Below are 19,571 nucleotides of genomic sequence, written 5' to 3' on the forward strand. Positions count from 1 at the left end.
AGTTTCCTATTTGTTTTTGCATATGAAAGTTTATTTGCCTATCAGGGTACGTACTCGGAACTAGAAAGCATGTAGTCGGCTGCATGTTCTACACATCCTCACCATTCTATAAAGATTAATTKCACTGAAAAAAGCATTTAGATGCTCTATTATAGCTGTAATTTCAGAACAGAGAAGTTGGTACTGAGCTTAAACCAAAGCAAATAAAATGAAAATAAACGTATTATGATACAAGCCAAGGTGAAAGGACTCAAAACTTCTCAACTTGTCAAGGAAGACATTTATATGAAATATATTTAGACTTCCACAGACATATTCTTCTATGAGAGGGGAAGAGAGGCAGGACTTGTTTCYCTGAGAGCTCTGAGAACTGTCCTGCAAACAAGGATTTGTCCTTTCATCTGTCTGATGCTGCTGGGCTCTTGGGAGCATCTGTGAGGGCGTAAGATAGACCCCTTAAACATAAAATAGTTAAGGGGCTTCCCGTCCCTCAGCGATAAGGGGAGATATCGTGGTCGCTTTAACTCTCCATCCTTATGCTCATACTGACTGCCTGGGAAGAGGGATAGTCTCATACTGGGGAACTTGGTTTCATGATTCCTTCATTTTTCCAGGAGAAAAAAGATTGTAATAAAATATTAGTTTGTAAGGAGATTGTTGGCACTTCAGCTTCTTTTTCTGCATAAGGCTGTGTCTAGTACAGATTGGCAAATAGCAAGATTATGGGTAATATTTTTTTCTATTAGTGTATCTCTATTGTATTAAAGAAGGTATCCTGCTGTTCTGTGGTATTTTTGTGTCATTAGAGAAGATCATTTCATCGTTTGCTGAGATATGTATTACTGTGTGGCCCTTTGATCAGGCAAAAACTTCTCAGGAATATTTGGGTCTTTCTCATTATCTGAATGTTAGGTTTCTCAGTCCTGCAAAGTGCACCAAATTAAGGCTGAATAATGATCTTTTCTGGCGATTTCTGGCTGGGATCCCCAGGATGGAGTTCAGGGTCAGCTCCTCGTTGGAATTACTTCATTGCCACAGAACGAGGAGCGGGGCTGCCCCCAGGCCTATGACCTCCCGTTCCCCAAAGGGCATTCGTATGGAGCTGCAAGGCCTGCTGCTCTCCTCTCCGTATTGATCTCTGACATTGTTTGCTCAGCTTAATCTATAAGCTGGAGCAATACCGTATAGGTCTGAAAAATATACGGTAGCACTGTAGCTGTATAATGTAAATACCAAGGCTTTTGGGGGTGTGTATTTAAGGATGGGGTTGGGAAGCAGGACGCTTGGTGTCGAGGAGGTGAGCGACCGAAGTGGAGACAAGATGTTTGAGATCTTGCTGGAAGAGGATGTGCAGACTGAGAAACACTTGAGTGTGGTGTGGAGATGGGTAGAGCATCAGCTGAATGTGTGGTGCAGAGAGTGACTCTACCTGTGCTCTGCATGAGGTAGAGACCTCGGGCCCGAGCAGAGGATGGGGCTTTGTGTAGATCCTTGGGGCAAGGAGGTTCAGTGCAGGTGACCGGTTAGGCCACTTACYGCCACGAGCTACAGACTGGGTCATGACAGATCCTACAAGAAAGCCTGGGCACCGTTGAGCAGAAGTTTCCCTCACTGACCCGCAGCGTTGTGCTGGGCTGAGTGCACCAGGAACCAGCGGCTGCAGCACTCCAAGAGGACAAGTCGTTCACTGCTTTACAAGTTTTTTTTGTTTTGTTTTTTGTTTTGCTGCAGTTCAGTACTGCCAAAACCTAAATATTGTGCTGCAGTGGTGGGTTCTGGAAGTAGATTCAACTCAAACGGTGTAAAAGGTCAGGGAAGGATCACAAGTAGRAGTTGAAAAGTCACAAATGGACCACCTGTCTCCACGTGTCCCTSTCAGGGTAATTTTAAGTTTTAGCAAGTGATGAATTTTATCTTCAATTGCTAGAGAAATATACTTTTCAACTCAGGAGTAAATTTTGCAGGATTTAATCTACAAACTCTTCCATGTTTCAGAGTGAGAGATCAAAGAAAATCCCAAATGGAAAACATGCTTTTGAGGTGTGGGGGGGAAGTTCCTAGTTCTCATACTCTTGTAATGAAGATGACTTAATTAAAATCAAAGCAAAACTAATTAGGAACTTAAAAGTGCAAGTTAATGGTTGCATAATATCTTCCGAAGGTGGCCAAGCCACTTCATTATCAATGGAGGTTCATGTAGGGTGGGCAGGTYGTGCAGTCACCAGTAGATTGGGATGGGACCCTCACTGCTCCGTTCTGGCTTTGTTGCTCGTGTAGATAACAAACCTGGAGCCTTTCTGGGGCGACTTGGGAGCGTTTTGGAACCATAATAAACTTCTTTTTTTTTTTTTTTTTGAATTAAAGCATGAAATTGAATGAAACATTCACACCTAAATGACATATGTAAAAGTTTGCAATTAGGATTTTTATTCCTAAACATTCATTCATGTAATGCCAGATCGCCATAGATGGAGAGATTAGGTTTGAATGCGTTTTTGGATTAGTTTGCATGTGTGGGGTGTTTTATATGAATATTTAGGGAAGCCTAATGAGCACCCTCCCTGCTATGACGAATCAAGAATTCATCAGGTTATTTAAGCCTTCCCTGCTTTGAAGAGTGCTGCCATCTGGGAGGCTGTTCCGGGGGTCTCGGGTGCTCTGCGCAGATGGAGAGCAGAAGGGCTCTGCGGACAGCGCATCCCGAGCAGCTCCAAGCCGAGCAGGGTGCTGGAATTGCCTCAGTTGGGGCAGATCCAGGGAGCATGCGGGTGAGGGATCACTGGCAGGGAAGGAGAACTCTGGAAGTGGAGCTGGTCCTGATGCCTGCAGGGAAAATAGCTCTGGAAACAGAGCTGCTGCTTCCTTGTGTGCCTGGCTTTTTGACCAAGGCAGATAATAGATTCACAACAAATCATTTACGTTCTTGTGCTGGAATTGAAGAAGCACTCAATTATATAAACATATCTTCTGTAGAGTTCTTTTTTTTTTTTTTTTTTGAGCTCTCTTGACCTGCTTTCYATAATTGCTCTCATTCAACTAAGAAGAATCCAGATCCCTTTGACCTCTGCTCCTCGCTGTGGTCACAGGCAGGGACCTTCCTCCCCGGTCACGCAGGAGCCGGGTGCCTGGCTGTGGAGGCAGCGTCCCTGGCGCTGCTGCAGCGCTCCTGCCCGTGCAGGTACCCGTCACCGCCTCGATTCGGAGTTACTGGTGTTGGTTGTTCTGCTTGCTGAGTGTTAGCAGCGCATCCCAACTCTGAGCGTCGTCATATTTGAAAACAGCAAATGCAGATTAACTGGAATTTTGGTTTTGTGCTTTAGTGCAGTTGCGTAAGTTGTAATGGTATCTTTTTTTCTCTTATGCGAGAAGAGATTTCAAGCTTTGTCCTCTTAAAAACCTGCCAGTCTTTTGACAAAATAAATTTTTGTCTCAAGCAACATATTTACTTTAAAGCAAAAGCACCAGCGTTTTTGTGCAACTTTCCTCCTTGGAGGCAGTGCCAGGTGTTTGCGGCACAGGGTAGGAGGTGGCTCCTCAGGGAGGTGAAGCTTTCAGTGACCCGGGGAGAGATGATTTCTAACCATCTGCTCTGCAGCGCCGAGAATCAATATGTTAAAAATATGTGAATTTTCTCATCCTCCGGGAGCCTCTCTGTGCAGTGCTAGAGTGCAGAAGGAAACGGTGTCCTCGGAGAGGGGCTCAGAAAATAACTCTTTTCTCCAGGTAGCAAACATGACCTAGCTGTCCACTTAAATAAAAAACATCCCTTATCTTTTTGTTTGTTTTTTTTTCTTTTAAAACACCAGTTAATGAATCTTTACAAGTAATGGAGCCAGTTAATTTTGTGAAGATATGCAAGATAAAGCAGTTTGGAAAAACACTGTTTCAGAGCCAATAAACCCTGAGCTCGTAGTAAGCTCCTTTACTCTAAACAAGTTCTATTTTAAAAAAATATTTTTTAAGTTAAAATGTATTTCTTCACTCTAGGTTTTTCTGAAGGTAAAGAATGTAAAAAACTCAACTTTTTTTTGGTACTGTTGAATAGTAGGTGTTTAATTATGTGGAAATGACAAAATAATTTCAATCTACTGAAATTTAAAAAGACCTTTTATTTTTCTGTTCTTTTATTCTCCTCCCTGTTCTTCTCCTCCCCCCCCCCAAAAAAAAAAAAGAAAGCCCAAACCAATTTCATACCTTTCTGTTAAGTTGTCTTCATAGTCACTGCACCAAAACCACGTACATGTGGAAGAGGAGCTCTGAAACTTCCCATTGATCTCACTGGCAGCACCACAGGTTTAAATAACTATACTGGATTTTTTCATCACTCTCATATATATAATTTTTCCTCTCGATGCTGGTGCTGCTTGCTGCAGTAAATAAGCAGACTTGCAGTGTTATGTTTTGACATAAATGACAATATTGATTTTTTTCCCCTCGCCTAATTATTGCTAGTTAGGACTTGCAGGAAGGAAACAATGATTTTTTTCCTAGGTATTTTACATGTAGGTGATTGAGTGGGTTTGTAGAGCCCGTCACATGTGTAAGCCTAGCTATGTAAATGTTTTGATACTGAAGATACTACTGTCAATTAAATGCACACATTTTTCCATGGTATAATACAGAGGCACAGTAGATAACTGGGTGGTTTTTTTAGTGCTTACATGCCTATAATGAACAACCATGGATTGCATGGAGAATGACAGATACTATATAATGCACTGTAGGTTTCTGTAAGCTCTGTGTTCTCAAAATCCATGATCAATTGTTTCTTTATGTTGGATCTAGATACATGCTTAGTTTGTGTTAATGCATACTTTGAAATGCTGAAACTCACCCAACTCCCTCCTTCAAAAACTGCAAAATTTCCTCTGCAAGAACGTAGATCTTTGCTTTTAAACAGTCACCTTTTACAAAACATGACCGAGGTGAAGTGCCTCATCACTCTGTGGTTTTAGTAAATGCAAGAAATTAAAGTATAACACAAATGCCTAAGACTTCTGCAGAGTAACAGAAGGAGCAACATAGCTACTACATATTACTGTAATTTTTTTTTGAAATACCTGTTTTGTTTAGGAGTCTAAGTTATTCTGAGGAACATTTTTTATTATGATGCTAATTGGCAGTTTACATATCTGACTCGGAAATGAACACCACGAGACTTCCTGGTAATTGCAGGTGTTTGGCCACGAGCTGTAGCCAAACAGCTCATGTTTGGGAGCAGTTCATCAAACACTGAAAGTAGCCACGTAGGACGACGTGAATTGCAGCAGCCTAATAATGATTAGAAAAGATATTATAAGTCATTTGTTTTCAGCATGAACCAAACTGATGGACTGATCTAGAAATGGAGTTGGGCTTAATTCTCTCCTTATTTATACACTTTTATATCTCTGTAACAAATATCGACTCCAGTGAAGTTATTCTCTACTCATATTAGTATAAGGGAGAGAACTATCCAAAAAGTTTTTCCCTGAGACTTGCAATGTGACAGTGTGGAAGGCAGTGCTGCAGTTGGTATTTCCACAAAGTGGATGCAAAGGTATTGCACAGAAACTCTGAGCTTTAGTTAGCAGCTTATTGGGATAATTTGATGGTAATTAATGATGGAGTCGTGTTGCGTTAACTCCCCCAGTTCTCAAGGTCAGCAGACTTTCTTTGGAGCTGGGAGCTAGGCTGGATGTGCCATATGGCCAAAACTGCCCTCCSTAGACCCTTGTGTTTGAGGTGCCTCTTTCTGACTTCAAATAACAGGTTCTTTGCCTCCAACTTTGTCACATGAAATCTAGAATATTGTTATATGTAAAACTTCAGCTAAGATTTAGTTGTTAAAATAGTTATTTAAAGCACTAGTCAAAAACATACATATTCAAAAATGTACAAATACAAAAATACGTCCTGGGAAAATCTGGTTACAGCAGCAATGTGGCAGTATTTTCTGGGGACGGGAGAGCAGACATGCAAATGCTGTGAAATTAAACCTTGTTGAACTCCACGCAGCAGAGAAACTTACTTGATTGTGAAGCAGTTGAAAAGAACAGAATTTCTTAAAACTCTCCCTTGTAGAGGTGCTTTCTGCTTCTTTATGGCTGGTTGGAAGAGGGAGTCCCACTGCAACCCTGCRGGCTGCAGGGCTGTCCAGCCGCAGCGAGGGCACTGTCTTTAGCCATCCCATTAAGTTAGTRTTTCACATTATTTTTATTCTTTACTTTGATTTCTCATTTAAAATTTGCATTGTTTTCGCTTTTGTTTTTCATTGTGTTGCTTTATTTTTGTTCACTTTTTTCAAATCATTCCATTTCAAACTGTTGTTGTTTTCAGAAGCTCATCGACTTTGTGACGTAGGAGAGTTTCTCTGTCGCGATCGCGTCACTTGTGTCTCTCAACACTGGCTGTGTGACGGAGAACCCGACTGTCCTGACGATTCAGATGAGTCTTTAGACACATGTAAGTAARGAAGGCACCAATATGATTTTGTTTCCCACGTAGCTGTAACATTTGGAGCTGCACTCAGCATAAAATTGCAAGGATGAATTTTGCTTTTTAAATCTCCCCAAATAAATCTTCCTATCAAGGAGAATAGGTTTCATTCACTGTCTAGGTGAGAGGCAAAAGAAATGGGAGGTGTTTTATTCATGTGCCACCTTGCAATGAACGCTCTCACCAGAGCATATGTTCCTTATGCTCAGGCTGAGCTGATAGATTAGCTATAGAGGGCAGAGGCAAAGTCAGACGCAGGAAAAAAATGCTTCTCTGAGAAGGAGAGAGGYGGGTTGAAAGTGAGTAGTGCACAAATGTTTTCAATAAAAGTAACGGGAGTGTGCAGACATCAAAGGGAGAAATGAAAGAAAASGAAAAACTGCAATGGAAAAGAGGCAAAGAAAGGAAAATGAGGGAAAGCTTTAATAAAACATGGTTAATTATAATAGGAGAGCTTGTTTTTCATGCTGCTGAAGATGAGAATAGCAACCATACAGATTTTTTTTTATCAGCCTTGTAGCTTACTGATGAAGTGATATTAAATCTTAATGTTCTCTTGTTTCCTGTGTTCTGAGGAGGAAAACAAGGGAATTTCCTGGTTGTATCCCCAGGATAAGCAGTTAATGTGAGAGAGAAACTATGCCTTTCCCAAGGAATTCTCGTCATCAAGAAGGCTAGAAATAGGMATGGGTTTGCTTTTCCGCTAAAGGGAAAAATATCATGTATCAGACAGTACTTAGGAGCCTTTGCTGTAAGGTAAGGGGAGGGCAGAAAGTTGCTGTGTCTGGAAACCATTTCTGGCTGGGCAAGCATTGCACAAATGACTTCAACCCTCCTGCTCCACAGTTTGCTCTTTGAGATGGATGGAAAATTGCTTCTGAGATGGTGACGAGGATCCTCTGATTAACCRTTTGTGAAACACTTCAGAGTCCTCAAGAAACAAAACATTCTGTTTGGAAACATCAGATACGTTTAGAGTTTTTATTACTGCACTGATGTGATTGCTCCCAATGCAATAATTATTYTGAAGCACAGTGTCAGCATCTGCAGATGAAAGGGGTTTTTGTTTTGTGTTTTTTTCCTAGTTAATGAATGTTGTGATAAATACACAAAAGCCACACTCACAGATTTTAGTTTTGACTCCTAATCTTTATTTCCTAGTTCCAAAATGCAGTTCCAAATCCAGCAACTTGCCAGGTATCTAGATAGTTAGCCGTACATATTTGATTGCACTGGGTCTGTATTCTGTATGATCTGCAGTCAGTAATGCCATTTAAAATCTYAGAAACACAAATTTTGAAGAAGGAAAAGGAAGGGTGGGCAGGAAGGAAGCTCTTCTTCCTAACCTCAGCTCCTTGGAGAAATAACTCCTCTTTTGCAAGTAGCAATTGCCATCATATCCATTGCTTATGTTGTCCTAAGTCAAAGGTAGGTGGTAGATTTGCAGCTTTTCTGGCTAAATTCTTAGACCCAAGCCAGCTTGTTGCCAGCTTGTTTGCTGGTTGATCAGGTACCTGGGCGGCATTTGACTGTGCAAGGTGAAATTGGAATTTGTGACATGACTGGTGTCTCATTCCCTGCTGGAGCAAGGGGTTRGACTAGATGATGTGTAGAGGTCCCATTCCACCTCAGCCATTCTGGGATTCTGTGCTGGCTAAGGCCTCTGCTTAACAATCAGCTCTGTGATGCTGAGAGGAAATTTAAGTATTTGTTCTCAGTTATATGTTGATACTAATGGTTCAGGTAGCTCCTGCAATATGTGTGTGCCTCATGAAGGGAGCTGTTTCTACATGTTAGAGGTGACTAATGTACCTTATTTTTGTCCAGCTATCCGAGCATATTTTTATGAATTATCTTGGCATTAATGCCGGAGACTCCAAACCTTCAGTTTCAGAGCATCAGGTGGCCTGTCTGCTTGTTTATAGATGAATGCAGCTTCTATTTGTCAGCTCTTTGTTGACTTATATAGGGTGAGTTATTTGATGTAGCCTGACAGATATTACTAGTTGTTCCTTTAGCCATAAACAAATGAAGTTTGATTGATTTTTCTGTGGATTTGTGCCTAGTGAAAGGGTTTTCTGGATTCTAATAATGTGTAAGGATTGATCAAAGCTTTTCCTGCAAGTGGTTCTTAGCTTCTTTTGCAGGTGGATTTCAAGGTGTCTAAAAGGAGGTAAGTTCTTATGCTGCAGCTTTTCCCACAGTGAGGATATGAAAAGTTGTGGTGTGTTCTGTCACTCAGCCATCTATTGCAGAGAATTTTTAAGAACAGAAGTTTTRAGAACTAAATATCTCTGAGCTTTCTACTGGTGGCATTTTGACCGGATTTTCAATAGAGCCCCAAAGTTATTGGGCGATGCAAGTATGGACCCTGTAACTGTATCCCTCTAGATCRTACCCTCTACAATCCCCATGAAAATAGGCAATCTAGCCCCCATATTAGCTGCAGTAAAGAGATCTAGGAAGAGCAGAGAGGAGGAAAAATATGACCTTTTCAGTTGGTGTTAAATTCTGTCTCTGTGCCGGAACCTATGAAGGTTGGATCAGCTTTATGCACCTACAGCTTCTGTTCCCTCCAGCCAAGCAGTTTGATGGAGTGTCCTGTCACTGCTTGTGCTCTTCCGAGCTTCCCACACCAGTCTGCGACCCTSCTGCTTCCCATCTTCCAGGGATCTTCCAGATAGCTCTGGAAAAGCAGCAGTGAATTCCTGTTGCACCTTCCCTTGTGCTCCGTTCCATTTCCTAGCAGCTCTAATTCTTTCTCCTCTCAGTGGAATTGCTGCTTTTTATAGTACCCAAGAACCTGGTTTGGTGATTCATAATGAATATTTTAGTGAACAAATTCTGTTGCTTTTCCGTTAGTGAATTGTTCATGAGAAAATTGATTTTTAAAAGTTATATTAATAAAACTCTTGACCAAGTAATTTCTACCCTGTCTTGGGCAGAAAGTCTCTAGGCTTTTCATGARGCTTTTGCAAATATTCAGGGTTCAAAAATCAATTTATTTAATGTAATCGGATGATGCCAGCCTCTCTGGTAGGCTAARTGAAGCTCTCTAGAAATCAATAGTGCTCTATCAGGTTCTCCAGGATCTGAGCCAATGTGTCTGACTCTTACAGGTAGATTTTAGGCTGGAGTTTACAGAAGTTTAGAGAACTTATCTATATTTTAAAAAATAAATAAATAATCCCACCTCTTTTGGCRGGATAAATACAGAATGGTCAAAATACTGTTGACAAATAATGACCTTGTAAAATATCTGAATATCAGTTTTGTATTGCCTGCTTTATACACTCGGTAGTTAGTAGAAATCAACATTACACAATTGTTTTCAATTTTATGGGTCTTGCCACCCATCGTGCTTAACAAGTGTAAGCATTTGCCTCTCTCAGCAGATTTTAAAGGGAATTAAGAAGGGAAGTTCATTAAATGTGTCTCAAAGCACAAACCTAAAGCACTGTTGTTTGGGGGTCCTAGTGTTTGCGCTGTTCCACGCTTGAAGCTCCGACTGAAATAATTCACTGCCAGTAAAGCAGCTGCCCAAGAAACATAACTTGAGGTCCTGTTATGTGGCTTTTCCCTTCAACTGCGGGGAAATAAAACCTAATAAATAAAACTCTTAATAAATACATAAAATCAAATAGGGTTGTGATCTAAAAGGTGTTTTTGGAAATGATTCCAGTAATTTGTATTGAGGAATTTCTTAYGTGAACAGTTGCCTGGGTTGCACATTCTTTTCCAACCTCCGCTCACGAATGCCGCTCTATCCAAGTACATCAAGCTAAGGAGAGGTAAAACAGAGGAGCGTGAAAATGAGTTGTTTTCTGCAGCTTCCTTTGGATCTTTGCCCATCCGTTGTGCTTGTTTTCGTTACACTGAGTGCAGCAGCAGTCCCAGCAAGGGAACTTACTGTCTCTTAGCCATGAACTAGAAGAAGCTGCTGTGTTTCTGCCTGATATCTGCTCTGTGAAGAAAGGCTGGAGGTCTGAATTCTTTTTCCACCATCACGGCCTATTGCAGGCTGGGGAGCTCTGCCACAGCATGGATGAGTGCCCTGGGAACAGCCTCTGATGCCAAGTATTGCTTGAGAGAAGTAAGTACCCTGGAAGAGAAAACAACACTGGGCACTATCAGCCCTCCTACTCCCATGGCATAAAGGCCCTCAGTGCTCTGTTATTTTTAGCATGAATTTTTTTTTTAAAACAATTTGCTGCAATTCTGTCTTTTGTACCTTCCCCAGCTACCTGTTTGTTATCTGGCAGTGCTGTTTCTGTATCTGAGCCCCATCAGAGGGCACCCAAGCAGCCATCTGAGCACAAGCGACTCGCAGGGTTTTACTTGTAGCCACATGGTCCCGCAATGACCCTGGTCCTAGTTTCCAGCCCAAACGGCTAAATTCTGAACTTATCTCTAGAATGAGTAGTTGTAACCTTATCATAACCATGTTGAAGTTAGCTCTGATAACAGTCCTGCTCTAKGACTAGCTGCTCCAAGTGCAATTAAAGGAGCAAAAGAAGGCAGCAAGAAGAAAGCTCCAGTTGACGGAGCTTCAGCCTCACTCCACTAAAATAGCTTTTCCCATTTGCAGGATGTTAATTGTGTGGAACTAGTTTCACAAGCTTGAAAATTGTTAATTGGGTACCTGAACTGTACTTCTCTTTCCAGTAAATGATGAGATAATCAGCTGCTGTGTCACTCTTATGGTCTGAAACAATGAAAATCAAACTTTGTAAAGCTCCTAAATCTTTCATAAATAAGTCCATTGCAATTCAGTAGAARTCTGGCTCTCAAACTGTTCTTAAGTAGCTTTTGAAAATCCCAGGTCGATAAATGACTTTTGCATATATTCAAGATGACCTGTTCTGAGGTAAATGAAGAGAACCCTTCACAAAAGGGAAAAGTGCACCTTGTGTTTTCACCTTTTAGTTTTGCTATATACAAAGTGAACACTGAACAAGAAAAATCTATGTAAAATAGTTGTTTGTATCTATTCTCCAGCAAGAYCCATATTGGAGTTATTAATTTTAACTGATTTGAGGTGATGAATGTATACTYGCTCTTTGAATTAAGAGCTTTCATTATGAATAGTGTGGAACTGAAACAACTTCTACAGCTCTTGTAGGAAATGAATCAAAATAAAATGACAAATGTCAGGAAGCTTTAAGAAACTGCTGCTAGTTTATATAAAATATAAACTTTTWTATATATAAAAGTCAAATACTTAATATAACAATACATTACCGTCACAATTTTTGTTTGGTATTGAAGTACTTTGGATAGATGAGGATGAATGTTTGAAATAAGCCTAATTTTCCTGATAATAGCTTTGCAAATCTGGAAGAAAACATCCTCCTCATGAAGTCTCCCTGCTGCGTTTGCTCCTGGCAAAGCTGCAGCTGTGGCAGCCACYGGTAAAGACAGGGCTGCTGCGTTGGGCCCAGGGTTTTGCCATGCAACTTTCAGCTCTACCATTGCTTAGGCTCCATTGCCTTGCTCAGAGGTTTCCTGCCCTGGGAATGTCCTTTTGTTTCTCTCCACTAATCCTGCTCTTCTGCTTGGGCCAGCAGGGCTTTGATCACAGGTAGCGGAGGCCGGGCAATAACCTGAGCTGGGTTGTGTTTATCTTCTGTCAAAGCCAACACAAAGCAATGATGGCGAGGCCCAAGCGAACATTTAGAGAAAATTCCGTTTTATACTTTCCTGAGGACGCTAAACTATGTAAGCGTGAGACATGGCACGTTGTCAGATTACCGGGATGCATACACTGTGCTCTGAATATAAAACTGGTTAACGGATTGTGCGGGTGCCTTGGAAGGCCGTTGTGAAGGTTCCTGTGATACAGCCCCTACTCGGGGCCCTGTGCTGAACGGGCGCCAGCACTGCCCGACTGAGGGTGTCCCTTCGGGGACACTTGTGCGTGGCACCGTTTCCTCATTCTGCTTGAGTCTTAGGTTTGGAAAGGCCGAGCTCAGGCCTGCTTCTTGCTGCTGGTGTTTTATGATGAATAAAGGTCATAAGTGATAGATATGGGAGCTTGAGTGGGGTAGCAGCGCGTGCCCCGCGGGCAGGAGTGTTCAGAGGGGTGGTAACGAGGTGCTTGAGCATTGCTAGAGCTCTCTGATACGCTGAATACCTACCGTGTGTATCATATAACCTGTTACCAGCCAACGCTGCAGGAACAGGAGTTTATACTGTACTAAACACACGGAGTTTGCAAGAGCAAGGTGTAAATCTGGCTAACTGATATCAGAAGTACCAGGAGCCCCATGCTGGCAGCTTGTCTGACRCTGCTGCATTGCTTGTAAAGGCTGCAGCAACAAGCAGGTTATTCTGCCATCAGCATTCAGGCTGCAGTGTGCTGCCATTCCAGTTTCGCAAATAAAAAATGTTTTTCTTAAATGCTCAAGTGACAAGCTACAATCAGGTAAACATCATAAKATAGCAGGAAACAGAATTAATGGCCTTTTCTGCTTATTTCATCACTTGAAAGTCAAAAAGCAGTCAAATTGTAAAGTTTATTTTTCTATTCTGTATATTCACTGTTTTGCTGCTGTCCAGTCTGACTGCTCTTCAATGCTTTCCCTTATATAACGTCATTTTCCTTTGCGTWTTGTGTACATCCAGTCCCATGTCAGCCAAAAGTAACTGCCTTAGAGCTCAAGAACTAGATGAAAATGTTGCACTAGATTTTGATTATGATTATTTGGTTAGTGTAATTATTATACATGTAGATGCTGGAAATCTCTTTACAGCTTATCAATATAAATTGYTGCATTAACTTTTAATATAGGCTAATACATTTTCATAAGGTTACCTTGTTTGAGGTTTATTAACAATAATTCATGTCTTGCAACTGTATTGCAGGACGTGTGTTCTATCAAAAGTTTGACAAAGAATAATTTCTTTGTGAACTTGTTCAAGCTCATCCAGTGAAATGAACCTTAGCTAAGACACTCCCCTGGGCTCAGGGAAGTGCTAGGGTTTTTTGTGTTATTTTGAGCGCATAAAATGAAGTACACTTCTTTCTCTCTTTCCACATTGGGCGAACTTCTCAAAAGTTGTCTGCGGTGTGGGGAAAGCCCAAGCTGCCCTGTGTGTGTGTGTGTGTGTGTGAAGTGCAAGAGCTGCACAGGGAACGTGACTTTATTGCTGTGCAGAGACAGAGCATCCCTAGCAAGAGGTGCAGGTTTGAATAGCTCTGAGTGGTGTGCTCAGCAGCTGCCTATTTGCTCTGTAATCTCAGTTCTGGAATGAAGTCTGCAGCAACCAGGCTGGTCCTGAAGGATGTGGAGGTTATGGCATCTCTCAGTGACATTTCATCAGAAATACTACTTTTTTTTTCTCTCTTAGCACTGATTATCTTCTGTATGGTCTTCCAGAAGTGGTTCAGAGGGAATTCAATTAAATGGTTGCTAACAAAATGAGCTTCTTCTAAGGTCTGTAGAAACACGTAGGTAAAATGCAAGGGCAGGATGGCGTCTTTGAAGGATGGTGCCCACTACCTACAATTCTGAAACAGCTCATTTATGGATTAATTGCTTGCTAAAATTGCACTTCCCACAACTCAATCCCAATCAACTCTAATGGGATACATACTCATAAGGCAAAAAAAAAAAAAAAGAAAAGATCAGTCTTTTGGAAAACATATGAAAACAAATGATATTTGACCATGGCTTTGTTTTTGRGTTTTTAACCAGGAACAACTTTATTTTCACAGCTAGCTCCAAATTACACCCCCAAAAACTAAGCGTGCAAGGGGAGGGGATGGCAGGGCTGGCCCGCTTGCTTGGCTGTGAGCTGAAGCTCATGGCACTTTTTGCCTCCTTGGCCTTCTTGCCAGCGCGGGTCATGAATGAGCTACGTGCTCAGTGTGATCCCCACCTGGGTACTGAGCCTCTCGTGTGCCCGTGCCCCTTTCCGGCTTTCCTGGGAGGGACTGACCCCCCTCCCTGGCCACGCAGGAGATCCCGGGGGGATCTCAGTAGCASTGGGAGCGTGAGGAGCTGGCCCGTGGGAAGGCAAGGGTCTGAGTGATGGCTGCGCCTGTGGCTGGGGGAAAGGCATGAGTTTGCGGTGGATTTTRTAAAACCCCTCTAGTTTCAACTTTTTTTTCTGTCCCATAATATTTTTTGTCCTTATTTCCCCGTGCCTTTTGTTGAAACTTAACCTGTATTATTTAATGGCTTCTATTATTTATTTCTTTTTCTGTTCCTCCCTTTGATGTTAATCTCCTTGCAAGTCTTCAGTCAGTGCCTGCTCTACTCAGCTCTTCCATCCCCCTCTGATTCTCCATTTCCTCCTGATTCTTTGTAGCCCTRTCTCCCACTGTTGCTTAATTCATTGCTTCCCCTGTTTTGCTTATATTCATTTGGATGAAAATGTCAAAACCAGTACAAAAAAATACTACTTTTAATTCTTTCCATTGGTCCCTTTTTCTTCTCTGTGCTCATATTAACCAGCTTCTCTTTCTGCACTCATATGTCTGGTCCTGTTCTCTTCAGGCACCTCCTGATGATTCTTCCTTCATTCTGTGTCTCAATTTCATCTCTCCCTCGCCAGTCCTTGGTGTCCTGCTCTCTTGTCACGCTACTGAGGTGTTTGATAGCAGCAAGAAAAGAGATTATTTGGGGAGGTGGGGAATGTACCTTGAACAGTAAAATTCATCCTAACATCGAGCTGGTGGTGAGCACATCACATCTAGCAGAAACAGCTTTGCGAAAGGAGAGGCAGAGAAACTGCTGCAGCAAAGCATTGTCCATTGATTAGACAYTGACAAAATTTAAAAACATATTTGGGAAAAAAAGAAGTGCATAGCACCATCAAAAACCTTTTTGGCTTTGTTGGTCTGAAAAGGCAATTTTGGGTAATGCAGGGATTTACAAAATGCAGCAATCTCGTGTATGGAGTTGCAGGTTGAAAGACTTTTATCCGAGGTGATGCTGCTTCCCTGTGGGCCCCGGTCACACCGAGACTCGCTACAAATACCTGTAATTATAATGATGAATCTGGTCCCTAGCCCCTGCCCTGGGAGAGATGTYGTGTATTTAAATAGCAGGCTGCATAGTGTTCTTTATTTGTCACTTAAAAAATCCCCAAGTGTAATAATAATTTTTCTCCTCAAAATTACTGATGAAAACAACTCTCATTAGCAAGCAGATGGYTTTCTGGAAGAAAAGTAAAATTGCTCTTTTTGAAAATAGGGCTGTGATTTAAAGCAAGAATTTAGATATCTTATTAGCTGTAAAATGCAGAGTAGTTTTAGTCAGTAAAGAGGGCACTTTACTGTGAACRGAGAAATAATGCAGGACAAAAACTCTTTTCACCAAGTATAATGCCCAGGATTCAACTGCAGTATGTTTTAGCCTTCTAATAAGCAAAAAAGGAAATGGTTGAAAGGATTTTATTTCAAAAAGTATCCTTCAGAATTAGTTCTTTATTGTTTACTTAGAGATTTACACATCTAATCCAGAAAGTCCTCACTTGTATTAGCAGTTCTTACTCAGAAGTACTGGCGCGTGAGGGAAATTTAACTGTGCCAAATAAAACATTTTTAACATCTCTGCATTGCTTAATACTTTCATCTTGTATTATTCAAAGATGCATCAACAGCCACGTACATCCAGCTCTGTAGAGCTGATTGCTGAGCCCTCAGAAGCAGGTCTTAMATTGTATGTTAAACTTATGTGCCTAATATGAAAATATTCCCCTATTAGTTCTACTCATTTGAACAAGTATTTATAGGACTGGGCTACATTTGTGTTTGTGTTTTCTGAGAATACTAAATTGAGTTTTATCATCTGACATTCACAGCCTCATCAAAAGCATGGCAGCTTTGAAGTCACAGCTGCTAATGATGGATTGGTGATAAGGTGAATTATTTCAAAGGGAAGTAAATGGGGGTAAACTCATTATTCATTACTGAAGTGATGAACCAACAGTTGGGGAAAGAATTCACTTTGGATTTTTTTCTGTAAAAACATATWTTTWATRTATAYAYWWTATATATATATAAAATATACATATATATATAAAATTACTGCCTATGTGTCAGTATGCTGAAACAGCAAAGTCTCTTGCTGMCTTTATGCTCAGCTTGTAGAAGATATTGAGAAGGGGCTTTCTAACTTACAGTAAGCTGTGCTGCTCTACATTTGTGCCTGATATTTGATATTTTGGGTAAGTTTTGAACTAGTAAGCAAAACTTACTAGTGCAACGTTGGGTTTTCCATAAGGGCCAATGCTGCGTTTCGTTGCCTTGTAATTTCCTGCTCAAAGTGATGCAATTCACTTGAATCACAGAGGTATTTTTCAGTTTTGGGTTTTTGCTGTTCTTTTTTTTTCTTTCCCCTCTATGCAAACTAGAGAACCATCTTCTCTGTCCTCAAGTTTTCCAAATAGGATTTTTGGGTTCCTCTTTATTTCTAAGACCTGCATGCAGATTGAAATGATCTGACTGTCAATGGTTTAACTCGTTAGGCTCCTGTAAAGCCCCATCTCRTTTAGCCTTGGCTGCCGGGCGCTCTCTCGAAGTCAGCCCAGCCAAGGCCGCAGTTGCTCCAAGGAGGGGGGGGGGAAATTACAACATGATCATTAAAGTGTGAAATTAAATTCTTAAAGATGAAACATCTAAAATAACTATAACATTACCCTAAAAACAAACAGTGCAATTGATCCTACTTAATTACATGCTTAATAATTTTATACTAATGTAAAGCACATTGGCTATGTACTAATCCATTTCATATTCCCTGCCACCACAGATTTCCCCTTTTTTATTTGCTTTACAACTCATCATTACCCTGCACATAAAACTAGTATTCTTAGAATTTTTATAGTATTATTTCCATATAAAATGAGGAAAAGTCTAATATATGAATACTAAACAGCTCATTAACATAGTTTGTAATATATCAATTCATGATAAAAGCAGCTGAGAAATGCTGATATAAAATAGTACTTCAGTCCCTGAGCATATCTAAGATTAGAAGAATCRTGCCTCGGATAATAAATACTTTGGGGAGAACAGGAAGTCTTAAATACAAATAAAATCAAATAAGCTGTTTTGTATGCTTAATTAAACCATTAGCAGATGAAATTATTTCAGTTAAATAATTAATCTATTACCACTACTGTCAAACGGATTTTTTTTTTTTTTTTTGGTGATTAAAAATGGCTTGAAGATTATGGGAAAGGTATTCACTTTAGGAGGTAAAATACTGCCTTTGAAGGCATTTAGAGCCCTTTCTGGATGTGTAAGCAGCAGGCAGCCTGTTACGGACTGGCCTTGCAGCGGAGCAAGCAGAAGGACCCAGGCGCCGTGCCCGAAGCTCTCGTGCTTGGCCTTGTCCCGAAGGGGCTGCCGGCAGCGTGGGGCACAGGGAGCGTTCCGGCTCAGGGATGGCTTCTTCGCTGTCCATGCGGAGCAGGTCTCGTCCCTGGTGTTTTGCCTGCGCTTTCCCAGCACAGGCTCCAGGAACAAGGTGCAGGAATGACCTGTCCCAGACTGTCCATGGGATGTGATTTTGTGAAAGGTGCTGCCTTCACCTGGAATACTCGATAGAGAGTGGAGCARAAACCCTGCAAAGATGTACGGCAAGAGGAGACGTGTTCTGGCTTTAAGTTATTGACAGTTTATACTTTGATGTAGAATTAGCTGTATTAGATTATATGCAAAAGCACTTTTTTCTTATTTTTTTCCTCTCTACGTGATTTTGCTCCTTTAGGAGAGCAGCTTCGATAGTCGTACTAGTGGCTTAGCAGTTCAGCTTGAGTATTGCGTTGGCCTCCAGTGTACCAGCCTATGAAGAAACAGCAGCGACAGCTTTAGAAGGGTCACATTTGGACCTCAGATAMCAAATTAAACAAAACGTCGTTTAATTCAAAATATTTCAGACAAACAAAAGTTAACTTACATCATCACAGATAACCAGCAAGATTTTTCATTGCAAATTTATCCCTCCAGCTGGGAGCGATCCTCTGGGATGGCACTGCCTGGAAGGGCAGTGAAAATTGCAAATTGGGTCAGACTGCTCAGTTGTTTTCTGTGGTAAAGCCAACCATAAATAAACCCCTAAATGATGGCATGGGTGGCTCTGCCATGTTGTGGCTGCATTTGTTGCTGTGTTAGCTAAAGCAGACTCTCAATTTTGAATGTACAGAAAATAGCACGAGATTATCTTAATGGCATTTTCCTTTCTCTGTCTGATTTTGTTGTGACAGAAAATAGAAAGCTGGAAAATCTCCTACCCAGACAAGGGGAATGTGAGTTTTCCTGTGCAGAGAAGGGTGCGAAGACACGTATGAAATGGGMCCTGAGGGCTCAGTTCCACAGAAGCAGCTCACGGCCTTCACAAACTACTGTTTTTGACTTATATATTCAAAGAGTCCAAATCTAAGCTGTTTTGGAAGGGGTCACTCATAATTTCTGAGAAATGATAAATATCCTAAAGTCTCCCTTTTGTAGGGCATGGGAACAGCAAGAGTTTATTGAAGAAAAAAAAAAAAATTGTGAAAGTTTTGGGAGTTGATGGTGAGAAGTAACTCTGAGCAGAGGGAAGGCAGGAGTCAAGGTACTTTATGGCTTTTTCTGCCGGGAAGCTGTGTTTTATGCTTGGGTTTTGTTTTATTTTCCTGGCTGTGCAGAGATACMCGGGTCAGGCCCATGTTTATTTATGCTCAAAGTCAAGGTCAGCTTCTAGTTGGAGCAGAGCAAGCAGGGCCATGAAGGAGGAGGGGTGGTAGGTGCCTCTAGAATGTCGAGCGAGAACCGTCCACCTGAGGCTCTAGGTGAAGCCTCTGTGGCCGCGCTGGGCCCAGCCTGGGCCTGCTCCTAAACGCTGAGGCCTTGGCCAGGGGAGATGCTGCTYCACTGAGGATGTGCATGCAACTTTTAAGATTTCTTTTCTTTTTTTTTTTTTAGCAACTGAAATTACCAGAATAAAAATACATGCAAAATCTGAACTGTTACCTCATGGAAACATGCTAAGTACCAAAGATAATTTCTACCAGCACATCATGGGCTTCATTAAATGTATTATACTTCTGCGTGCCCACTTTTCTCTCATTTATAATGCCAAAGTCACGTAGTTCTTTAT

The 19,571-nt window shown here is 41.3% G+C and overlaps 1 long non-coding RNA gene across 1 annotated transcript in view; it reads left to right on the top strand.

Moving 5' to 3' along the window:
* LOC112948635 overlaps nt 1–18,936 on the top strand; it is a 36,755-nt gene extending 17,819 nt beyond the window's left edge. The window contains exons 2-3 of the long non-coding RNA XR_003249673.1: nt 6,319–6,444; nt 18,697–18,936. This is a non-coding gene — a long non-coding RNA (uncharacterized LOC112948635). The remainder of the gene's footprint in view (nt 1–6,318; nt 6,445–18,696) is intronic.
* The last annotated feature ends 635 nt before the right edge of the window (nt 18,937–19,571 follow it).

The sequence above is a fragment of the Nothoprocta perdicaria genome, unplaced genomic scaffold, assembly GCF_003342845.1.
Source record: "Nothoprocta perdicaria isolate Ctin4 unplaced genomic scaffold, notPer1 scaffold_27, whole genome shotgun sequence".
NCBI lineage: Eukaryota > Metazoa > Chordata > Aves > Tinamiformes > Tinamidae > Nothoprocta > Nothoprocta perdicaria.